The sequence below is a fragment of the Leptosomus discolor genome, chromosome 26, assembly GCF_034619465.1.
Source record: "Leptosomus discolor isolate bLepDis1 chromosome 26, bLepDis1.hap2, whole genome shotgun sequence".
NCBI classification, from domain to species: domain Eukaryota; kingdom Metazoa; phylum Chordata; class Aves; order Leptosomiformes; family Leptosomidae; genus Leptosomus; species Leptosomus discolor.
Window position 1 is genome coordinate 1,375,309 of NC_141416.1, and position 9,244 is coordinate 1,384,552.

The following is a 9,244-nucleotide window of genomic DNA, read 5'->3' on the forward strand; positions in this document are numbered from 1 at the left end:
GCTCTGGCTCCGGCTCCGGCCCCGCTCGGCCCGGCCCGGCCCGGCCCCGCTCCGCCGCCCCGCCGCCCCCCTGGGAGTTGTAGTCCGCCAGCGGCAGGGCCGCCCGGGCGGGGCGCCCCTACGGACTACAACTCCCAGCCTGCCCCGCGGCACTGCTATGGCGCCCGGCCCCGCCCGCAGCCCCGCCCCGCGCCCGGCGCTGCGGCCCGCAGGGGTCGTTGCCCGCCGGCTCTGGTGGGGGCGCGGGGGGCAGCGCCCCCTCAGGCTGTCCCGGCAGCGCCGGGTCTCCCCGCTTCGGCCTCCCCTGCACCCCTCCACGGGGGCCCGAGGGGGACTCGAGCTGGGGCGGGGGGTGGAAACGGCCCGGCGCGGGGGGGGCAGTTTGGGACTAACTCTCTCTGCCCCCGCCAGGCACCAAACCCGCCTGTGCCCCCGCTACCGGGGCGCCGTCCGCCATGTTGGCGCTTGAGGGAGGCGACAGGGCCCTCCCGCCAGCGCCCGTGCGGCCCCGCGTGTTTTCCAGCAAAGGGAAGGTCAAATCAGTACATTAAAATCCCGGTGAACCCGTCGGGGCGGTTCTTTCCAAGCAGTGGTTTATCACCGATATAACCCACCGGGCAAGCTGGGACCCAGCTTGGGAAGGTCTAGGCCTGGGCGCGCTGAAGCTGGGGATGGTTTAACCTGACCCGGCTGCATGGGGGGCACCCCCCAGCCCCCCGCCTGGCTCTGTGCTTATCCGTCGAGGCAGGGTTTGAACCCGGTGCCAGCCAGCCTGGCTTCTGAAAGCAAAATCCGAAATAATTTGGGTCTTGAGAAGACCCACAGGGTTTTGGGGGGCAGCGGGAGGGAGGGGAGGATGCTGCCCTGTCACTGCTCCCCCGCTGCATCTCTTGTCTGCGGGACGGGGAGCGCAGCGTTACCCTTCGTGAGGTGACCGGCGTGACGGAGCCGAGCGGGGCTCGGCGCTATTTGTTCTGCTGCGGTTATTATTATTCCTGAGGGTGACAATTTTGGAAAAGGGCTGTTCTGTTCATAAAAATGTAATCGCCTAACGTGCGTGTTTGAGACGCAAACGGTGAGCAGGTGTTGATGGAAAATGAAAGCTGTTTGCGAATCCTCTAAGTGCCTTTTCATAAGAGCTGACACAGGGGAAGTCTTCCGTGCGTATAGCTCACCTTTTGTTCTGCTTGATTTACACTTGATACACATCAAAATACATTATGGAAATAGGGACATAGCTTAAAATTTTCGTATTTGATAGGAAAAATAATAAAGATCAGAGAAAGCGGCTTCTCCGTGAAATCTTCGCCTTTTTAGACAGCAGCCAGTCCGCAGGTATTACTTACGAACGCGTTCCCGGTGCCGTTCACCACACGTTAGCGATACTCAGGCTGGTTAAAAAATACCCTGTGTCCCAAAATGGAGCAAAAACCTGGTTATAAACCAATTCTCTCCTCCATCTGCTCGAGGGCAAACCTTGCTAGAAGTGACGGACTTCTGGGCGAACCCCAATTCAGCCTTGTAAAAACCCCTCACCTTCTGCAGTGGCTTGTAAAGCGAACGGTCTCTCTCGTTCGGTGCGAAGAGTGGAAGCGTCTCGGTGGCAGCCCAGGTTTGTGGGTTTTAACTGCTGAAAGAACCGCTGGAAATGGCCATAACGAACGTTCCTCTTTGTACACAAACCTGTTGTGTTCCTTCGCTCACAGGCTGGAGCGACGTGCTCGGCTCTGCAGCCCCTCTGAGGGATTTAGGGTGAAAACGTTGGTATTTGGAGTCTGAGTGGTGTTAGCGGGTTTGAAAGAAATTATAACCAAAGTGTTTTGCATTCCGAGGTGTGACCAGGAGGCGTCTGCAGGTGACTCTGAGTGTTCACAGGGTTGTGCTTCTGTTTTTAATTGGCAGGTAAGAGAGCACCGAGGGCACAGACCAAACATACAAGGGGAGCAGTGGGAGACGTTGGCTCTGCCAGCGCCTCTCGGAATATCAACAGGAGATAACACGTTACGTCATCGCTTATAAACTTTATTTTTTAGCTGGGCAGGTGAGAGAAATGACGAAGAGAAAACCCCAGGGGTTTCAGAGGTGCTAAGGCGATTCCTGGGCCTGCCACTTCACAGAAATTTGGGGGGCATTCCGGGGTGCTTTCACAAAACTGGTGGCTACAGGTGCATCTTTTTTTTTTAAAAAAAAGTACTTGGGCGTGAGTTGTAAAACGTTTGTTTTCATTTGTTCTGTTTTAGGAGCAATACTTCTGAAATTTTGTGTCTCGTTGAATTATCAGTTTTAGTTGAAGAAACTCGTAGCAGCTTTGGTGAAACAACCAACAGCCCCAACGTGCAGCTTCTGGGGAAACCCACGGAAGATCCTGGGGCGGTTCAAACGCGGGTTTAGCGTGTTTGAGTTCTGGCCGCGCTCAGGCAGAGGGCGCCTGCGGAGCGGAGGAGAGCTGGAGGCGCATCTCCAGGGCTAAACGCTGCCGTGGCACCAGGAGAACGCTGGGCTCGCCACATGAAACGCTTTTTTGGGCATAGCTGCCGTATCGGAGGGGTGTGTGAGACGCAGCGGTGCCCCGCAGCAGGTGGATTTGGGGGTGCACAGGGACTCGGGGCTCATCCTCGCATCTTCCAGCACTGGGGGGATTGAACACCAGCAGCACAAGCGAGCCAGGTCTCTGTCCCGCTTCTCCGTTTGCTGGGCCACGCGAGGCGCCTCATTCGAGCTGCTTTTCACCGGTTGTCGTGAAAAATCCGGAAAAGGGAACGAAAATGGGGTCGGTCTCACGATGTGGCGGTAACGAAGCGATCTGCTCTGGTGGGGGGGACACGCCGGTGTGTCGGGGACGACTGCGCGCGCAGCTGCCATACGCCGGTCACCGAATTCATGGAAGTCCCGTGGCTAAACCCCGATCTGTCCCGCCAGAGAGAGAGGTCTGGGAAAAAAGAACCTGGTCCTGAATGTCCGGGGCCCTCGTTGCTCTTCCCAGGGGGAAATGATCCCCCACCGGGGCCGTCAGAAGCGGCAGCGCAGGCTCGGCCGGGCAGGCTCAGGGGAACCCCTGGAGCTTTGGCCCCGGGTGTGCTGGCACGGGAGGGCTAAAACCGGCCTGTGAAGGTGACAAGGGAGAATCGTGCACCTTTTTTTCCCCCAAATTCATTAATATTAGCCCACAGGAACTCCTTTTTCTTGGACAGCCCACTCTTTCTCGTCCAATTCAGCCGTAGGGAAAGAAGTGACACAGCTGATGCTCCTATTTAGGGAACTCAAAGGTGGCATTAGAGCTTTTTCGGTGCCTCTATCACCCGTTCGTACACTTGTGCAAATCCCATCTTTGGAGAGCTCTTTGCCCCCCTCTCCTCTCGTCGCACAGTTCCCATCTCGCCCCCGTCCATCACAGTTATTTTTACTGAAAAGGCGGTAACGCTCCTCTCCGCCAGCGCCGGCTCTGGGTGAGTCACGGCCAAGCGCCCAGCGCAGCCTTCGGTCCCACTAATCGCGGTCAGAACCGCGGCCGGGATTAGGTGCTATTCCTGGAGGGACGGAGCTGAGGCGGGGCCACGCGAAGCAGAGCACCCCCGCTGCCGGCTCACTATTTATAGGAGAAGGGCTAAATGGATAAATCCTGCCTTTCGCCTCCAATTAAGCAACTCCCCTTTTCTCCTGCACGTTTGTTGTCCTTTGAGCGCTTTGGTCACCAGCTGAGATCACACCTGAAATGTCATTTCACTCTTCAGAACCCTTTGAGTCTTCCTCCTGCAGAGGGGCAGGAGGTTTTGTGTCCGTACAGAGCTTTACGCAAAAAAAGATCCGTGTGGTTGAGACGGTGCAGGATTTCTCCAGGAAAAATGCTCTTCCCAGCACCGGCTTTTACTTCTCGTACCCAAAGTGACTGACACCTCGCGCGGGGAGTCAGCGGGGCACCCGCGGCAAAAGGTGCTGCTTCATAAGCACAATAACTGCAAGTGAAATACAAAATTGGTGTTTAATTGCAGCCTATTGTTTTCTGGCCTTGTTAAATTCTAAATGATTTAGTGTCTGGAAGGTATTTACCATTTAATTGTCCCGTTTCCTTGGAAGTGCTTTTGTCATGATGTCGGTGATGATTTTTTTCAGCTAAATAAGCCCAGAGTGGTGTCTCCTTCTCAAATACAGCTTTGGAATTGGCCTTAAAGGAATGCAAATGCTTTTTTGTGCCTTTGCCATTCTTCTGTAGCGGCAGAATTGACTAAATGAATTATAAATCAACAGTGGAATGATTTTGTTATTTTAACATTAACATAATCAAAAAGGATTCAAAATTCATTTAATTATTGTGTGGGGATGTTCTTTCTTTACAGGACTGTTACTTCGACTCAGGCGAAGAAAGCTGGAGGTCATGACCACATGCCGAAAGCACGAGCGAAGCAGTAGCTTTATTAAAAAAACCCAAAACCAACTTGCTATATTGTGTTCACATTAAATGTGTCAAACGGAATCAAAAATACCCAAAGTTCTATATTTTTGTTGCTGAAACCTTTATTTATTTATTTATTATTACGCCAAAAGCCGTGGCACCGCATCCCCTGCAGAATTTTGCACATCCACGTTGAGACGTCGGGGGCTGATTCGGAGCCTCGGGCAGCCGTGGGCGCGCCTGGAGTGAAGCGTAACGCTTGCACCAGGCGTTTAACCGTAGAAAAATACTCAGTCGGTTGTAAATTGTCCTCTGCTGCCGGAGCCTGGTTTTAAACTGCCAGGGAAGGGATTGGATTTGTAATGTCCCTCCAAAATACCTCTGAGCCCGGGACTTTTTGTTCTGCCCCCGTGCAGAGCCCGGGCTGGCGCCGAGCCCCCGCAGCACGAGCGCATGAAATAACCGCGATAACGGGCGGCTGCGAGCGCCGCAAGGGAGGCTGCAGTTTCCAGCCGTCGAAGGCTCCCGTGCGAGGGGACGGGCCCAACCCTGCCCCGCTCGCCCGGCCAGCCCCTCCGGCAGGACGCCCGCCAGCTCTCCTGGTCGGGACCCCTCGACTCCCGTCATTATTCTTCCCCCGCGGCTTTTACCCGCCCGCGGGGGTCGCTGTGGGATGCGGGCGTTTTGAGGACGATGTGGCAAAGCGTTTGTGGGCTCTCGCGCTGGGTGTTGGTCACGTTTCATCCACAGAGAAGTCGGTGGATTCGTGCCGACCGACCACCTTCACCCCGTATCGAACAAGGGACGTGACAGAAACTGACAGAAACTCACAGAAAAGAGACATTCCAGGGTAAAAATAGTTCCCATGGTCATTTTATTCATTACCAAGAGTGAAAACTCCCGTCTTATTCGCAGGATATTTATCCATGATTTGCAGATGAGACATTTAAAGCAATTGTACTTCTATTTTGAGGAAAACTTTGCAATTTTCCTTTCCCACAGGATGACTTCAGCCAGTGGAAGAGCAGTTTAGTGTCAACGGGACTTGTTGTTGGACAACGTAACGTTTGACGTTGTTTCTAATTTAAATCTTCCCTAAGAATTCATTCAAACGTGTATTTGTAAAAATAAAAATCTATTTAATCTCTCTAATAACAACTCTAGTCCAATTACTATTTAAACAGCATGACAACAGCTTCAGCGGCAGATTTTGGTACCTAAGTTTAGTCAATAGGATTGTCCCGGGATTACGGTGCTGCCTATTTTAAGAGCTCAAATTTTATCTTGATTATTTAAAAAGGAGTCGATTTTCCTCTTCTCGTTTCAGAGGGGAGGTTGGCTGAGGCAGTCTGGCGTCCAGAGGCCCGGTTCCAGCCGTGACTTTGGTTGTGACACTCGTGCACAACGGCTCAGCTCGAACCGTCTGATTGAAGACAGGCTCGTAAATGAGATCCCAGAGGTTCACCGTGACGCAAACCGCAACCAGGGAGTAGCTCCCTGGTTGGTGTGTTCTTGGTACCAGACACACCGAGTGAGAAAACTCAGATGTGCCCCTTCGAGCCAGATGTCTCGGCCCTTCTGACGTCAGCGTCTGCTTCCCACTAATGTCCTTTGCGCCTGACGAACCCGTCAGCCAACGTGCGACATCCCGGCTCCAAAGCTTTCCTCCTGCTGGTGGGACAGAGCCGAACCGCAGGAAGCCACCTCGCCAGGTACCAAGTCCGAAGAGGGGATAATCCTCCTGCGCATCCTATTACTGGTTCATCTGCAAAGCGGCGGTGGAAGCCAGCGGCGATACCGCGGGGCGACCGGCCCGGCTGCGGCTTCCAGCCACGGGCAGCTCACGCCTGTTTGTCAGCTCCCTCGTGCTGAGGAAAGGGAAATGTGAAAATGGCACCTTCAACGCTTGTCACCCCGAATACTTCTCAAAAGCAGCAGCCTTTAACCGAGGAAACCCCGTGAGCGTTTCCCTCGAGTCCCGTTACGCCCCATCCACATGTGTCTTGTGGCACCCAGAGGCCAAACCAACCCACGGCGGGAGTGAACCTGGCTCTAGAAACGGGCCGAGAACTGAGCGTTTGCCCCTATAAATTAACATCTTCAGCAACAAAATCATCTTCCTATTGTGTCAGTGGAAGGGTAATAACGTTAGAGAGGAAAACCAGATGGCTGCCAGCAGACGGCAGCTGAAATTCACGCCAACTTTGAAAACTAGAGTAGTTGCTTAGAAACGATTGTGCCTGCACGTCTCGTGATGCTTTCCCTCCTCTGGTTTCCATTAACACAAACTCAGTCTCTTTACCTGTCTCTCTCCTGCATGCGAGAAAGTTTACAGCCCCCCAGCCCCGGTCCTGATGCTGCATCTGGTGACTCGGGAAAATCCCCCGTGCTTCAGCTCTTACACTCCAAAATGATGCTCGTGCCCGAGACGTCTTTGCCAGCACGTTCGGGGCTGCCGAGGAAAAGCGCTGCATGAAGAGGAGGCTCTTGGCAAGCAAAGGTTTGGACGAGCTTCCGTCTTTGAAGGGTTTGAGGCCTCTGAAGGCAAAAATTAGTTTGTTTTCCCATTAGCTTGGCTCGTCAGCTGCTGTTTAACCCTCTGCTTTTCTGACAGAGTGGGAAAAAAGTCCTCGCACCATGAGTAGGCATGTCCTTTTGCCTACTCAATTATCTCTCATTAGTAAATACAAGTAACTCCATTTAACTGCCTTGGGAACAATTTCTGCCTCTATCGAGCCGGCCCACAGTACGTCTTGTGGTTTCCTGTTGGCCTTGGAAAAGGAGCCCACTTCATTATGAGGAACGGTTGACTTCACCTCATTATTTTTTCATAATCTGATTGTGCTTCCCCTTTTAACAGCGACGAGAGGGGAAAAAACAGCAAATAAACAAGCGAAGGCCCTTCAGGATCCAGAACCTTACCCACTTTCTTTTGGAAACTGCACGTATATGTCAATCATGCTGAGTTAATTGCCCGCTCTGTAAGTTTTCTGGGGAAAAGTCAAGTGAGTTTTAAGGCAAGAAAAGCTCTTTCATAACCCTGCTCGCTGAAGTCTTCGAAAGTCTTCTTCCCAAATCAGTCCAGAGCCAAGCGGTCAAGCCCGAGTTAAGCCGAAAAGACGTTGTGTCTCTGATCCCTGAGCTTCTCGTCACACGTTTCTCTTCACTAGTGAAATCATTTCGGCACGAAGCCCTGGTGGCAGCGGGCCCGGGCTCACGAGTGCCTCGCCTCGCTGCTGCGGTGTCTCGGCGATGCTCGCCATCTGCTCCTCTGCCCTTATCCCCCTCTGCTCCAACCCCTGATCCTCTTTATGGCGCTCTGCCGCTTTATCCCGCCGTCCCCTGACAAATCCAGGCGAGTCGTTGCGCTCGGTCGGGACCGCGCTTCAATCTGCCGTCGTGTCCGTGGGGTGAAGTGCCGTAACGGGGCTGGTGAGTCGCGCTACAGAGGCTGTGAGGACAACGGGCGTCCCGCTGCCGCGCCAGCAGTCTGGGTGCCAGCCCCGCGCTACGCTGGGCATGAATTCTGCCGGTGACCTGCGCCCGAAGCTTCAGAAGGAAGGGAAAACCTCTTCGTTTTGCCCGTTGCGTGAAGTTCTGGGTTTGTTCCTGGTCGCCGGAGGAGAGGAGCGTCGCTGCCGCGGAGCAGGCGCCGTTGGGTAACTCGAGCTCGGCAGCCAGCCTGAAAATCACCGCCTTGGTCGTTCGCAGTGGGGCTGCACGGAGGCTTTGGTTCACCTCTGGCTTGACGAGTTTTTAATTTGTTTTACAATGTTGGTTTTTTAATTTCCGAAGCATTAAAAGCCACAAGTCCACCCCGGCTGTCACAAAATCAAGCTTAATAGGTCATGAGTGAGCCAAATGTGTCCCAACAGACCCACAATCGTCTCGGATTTGCTTCTCCTTTGGGGTTTTCCAAAGAAAAGGTCACACCCCAGGGTGTGCCTGTTCTGGCAGGGCCAGATGTGGATTCCCCCCTCGGCGGCTCCGGCTCTGCCGCTCGCCAGCCCTGCCTCACCCTCGCATTTTTCCCGGGTCTTGTCCTCCCTCTCACACCACTTCTGACAACGAGCCAGCTCAAACAACCGGACGAAGGCTCCGCTTGCATCACGAGGAAACCGAGTGAAACAGGGGGTTTCAGCCAAGTCGGGTGATGCCTCCCCCTCGATTTCCCTCCTGGAGCTGGTACTCTCTCCTTCAGGATGCTTCTTTACTTGAGAGCAACTGCCCCGCAGCACCCCCAAGCCCAGACCCCCACATTCCACTGCCGTGCTCCAAACCCAGCCCCCCGAGGCCGGTTGAACCACGCTCCATCACACGGGTCCCCCTGCAGTTCCCGTCTCCCCTTTGCTCCCGCTGTGGTGCCCGTTCCTGCTCACCTCCCCAGCAGGATAAACACAGGGCGATGCTCAGACGCGGCGGATCAGCAGGGGAGCAGTTGGCAGCAGAACATCCAGGCTTGGGAAAATCAAGATTTTCACCTTTGGCTGCTGGCCGTTTGGGCTGGATGTCAGGAAACCCGCTCTCCTTCGCCAGCCTGACCCACTGGGAATGCAAACAAGCCCATTAACCGGAGCGGGGGCTGCCCCCCGCATTCGAAAAGCAGCTGGGATAAAACTGGGGGCCGCTGGGAGGGTTAATGAGTTTCCATCATACGTGAAGTCCTCTGAAACCCGCAGAGCAAAGGTCCTTTAGAAGTGCAAAGCGCTGTTATTTGTCCGGCATCTGAGGAGCAACTTGCCCTGGAGCCTCTGCGAGATCTCCGGCGAGGAACTTCCGAGAAATCTTTCATCTGAACGGAAAAAAAAATAAATCAATGAGTTCAAATCCATAAACACGCTCTGGAGCTGACGG